The sequence below is a fragment of the Moschus berezovskii genome, chromosome 14 (assembly GCF_049115385.1).
Source record: "Moschus berezovskii isolate FMDL1 chromosome 14, NW_MosBer_1.0, whole genome shotgun sequence".
NCBI lineage: Eukaryota > Metazoa > Chordata > Mammalia > Artiodactyla > Moschidae > Moschus > Moschus berezovskii.
The window spans coordinates 52,613,689-52,616,137 of record NC_142473.1 but is presented as its reverse complement, the minus strand read 5'-3'; the positions used below and the strand labels follow the sequence as shown (position 1 = coordinate 52,616,137).

Below are 2,449 nucleotides of genomic sequence, written 5' to 3'. Positions count from 1 at the left end.
GATCCTAATGGGCCAGAAGCAAGTCTGTGCCGCTTCTTCACTGCGTGGCCTTTTATTCCTCATCTCTCCTGTCCCAAGGCCCTTCCTTCCCCCAGTAAAATGAGACTATTGGTCAAAGGTAGGGGGCCACCACCAGGGGTGGGACTTGGGCAAGGGTGGGTCAGCAAGATGGACATTTGTGTCTCTGATAGCGTTGGTGGCTCTTCAGGGGTACTCTGCTCTCGCCCCCCCTACCCTCTACTGTGCAATTCCTATCTCAAGCTCCCCACCACCCTTCCTGAAGTGACCAGTAGGCTGACCATGAAGCACAGCTAGAGTTAGGAAGAGCAACATTTAGAACTCTGTTGAGCATTGTGTCAGGTGTTTACAAGACACTGTTCTCTGTTCAGCCAGGGTATATTAATAGAAGAAGCCACAGCTCTTCTTGCGTTACCAATGCTTCGAAAGCTTATATGGGGCTCATACTTTTATAGTTCTCATAACCAAGTAAAAATGATCCCAATCCAGCATCAATTTAGAAACTAAGTAAGAACTCAGTAATTTGGAGAAGAATTGAACATCACCCCTTTGTTACTGAGTTCTATCAGTAATATGTGTACTTGTCTGAATAATTGTTTTCACTCTGATTATATGGAAAGTGTCTCTGGCCAGTACATGTATCTATGCATTCATATTAGAGAATACACTATTGAATGTTGGGGAACGGGTACTTCTGTGTTTAATGAAGAGAGTACTAGAATTCTCCTTGTAAATGAAGTTGGATGAACTGAGTTGTCTCACGTGCTGGGTCCACATTCCTGGCCGAGTGTGTCTTTTCTTCATATCTGATCAGTCAGAGGCAACCTTCACTGACAGTACTCTGCACTGCCACTGTGATCTAAGGTACTTTGTTCTCAAGCATCCAAATAAGCATTTACAAGATTGGAAAAGGCACATTTATAGCAGAAGAGGGAGTGATTCATTTTATCTCAGAATTTGTTGCTCCCACATTTTGACCTCTAGAAAGGTGGTTTGTTTCTCCCTGAGATCACTCTTACAAACATCAGTTCAGTTCAGTTCAGTTCAGTCGCTCAGTCGTGTCCAACTCTTTGCAACCCCATGAATCACAGCACGCCAGGCCTCCCTGTCCATCACCAACTCCCAGAGTTCACTCAAACTCATGTCCATCAAGTCGGTGATGCCATCCAGCCATCTCATTCTCTGTTGTCCCCTTCTCCTCCCTCCCTGAATCCTTCGCAGCATCAGAGTCTTTTCCAGCGAGTCACCTTGTCGCACGAGGTGGCCAAAGTATTGGAGTTTCAGCTTTAGCATCAGTCCTTCCAATGAACACCCAGGATTGATCTCCTTTAGAATGGACTGGTTGGATCTCCTTTCAGTCCAAGGGACTCTCAAGAGTCTTCTCCAGCACCACAGTTCAAAAGCATCAATTCTTCGGTGATCAGCCTTCTTCACAGTCCAACTCTCACATCCATACATGATATGTACACATAATAAAAATAATTTTCATGTTTATTTACAGAGGAACTCTAAAATTTAGAGTTCAACCCAATGTATTATATTAATAGCCAAATTTCTACTATTAGAAAATAAATCTTTTCTATTTGATATAGTGAGACACTTTTATCGATTCAGCCTGAAAAGACTTAAATGTGAAATGTGGATGAAAATTTCTGTTTCTGGAAGCTGGTTTACCACGACAGAGTGGATAATCTGTGAGCACTGATTTATGTGAGCACTTTGGTACAGAGATATAAGGAAAATAGTTTGGATTGATGTCAAAAGGATTTGCTTCAAGAAAAGAGGTCAGAGAAATGAAAGAAAGAAGGGGAAACTATGGCCACAGTCAGGACTCTCACTTACACTCAGCTGGGGTCTGGCCTGCAGAGGTGGCTCTGGGTACTTTCTATCTCTAGCCCTGACGCCCATCTTCAGCAGAGTATGTGCTCCCTGCAAGGCCCCAGACTCAGAAGCTTCTGCAGCTCTGAATGTTGGGGAATAACTGCCCATCTTTTCAGCAAAGCAGGCAATGATTCTGAAAGTTACCTCTAACTCCTGATATTCTCTCACACTTTTTAGACAGTCCCTCTCTCTGAGCAGTTTACAATGGTCTCTCTTCCTTGAAATGCTGTAGCCAGCCTGCTCACATAGGTCTCTTCATGGCAACAGTCAATTTAACATTCCCTCCCTGGTGGTCCAGCAACTAAGATTCCAGGCTCCCAATGCAGGGTCCCCAGGTTCCATCCCTGGTCAGGGAACTAGATCCTACATGCCACATTTAAAGTTCCTGCATGCTGCAAAGTCAAAGATCTTGCCTGCCACAGCTAACACCTGGCACAGCCAAATAAATAAATATAAATAAATATTTAAAAGAAAGAGGTGCATGGGTGGTTCAGTGGTAGAATTCTCGCCTGTCACGCGGGAGGCCTGGGTTCGCTTCCCGGCCCATGCA

The 2,449-nt window shown here is 44.3% G+C and overlaps 1 non-coding gene across 1 annotated transcript; it reads left to right on the top strand.

Moving 5' to 3' along the window:
• The first annotated feature begins 2,378 nt into the window (after nucleotides 1-2,378).
• Nucleotides 2,379-2,449, top strand: TRNAD-GUC (transfer RNA aspartic acid (anticodon GUC)). Its single transcript has one exon. It is a non-coding gene; the product is annotated as a tRNA-Asp (tRNA).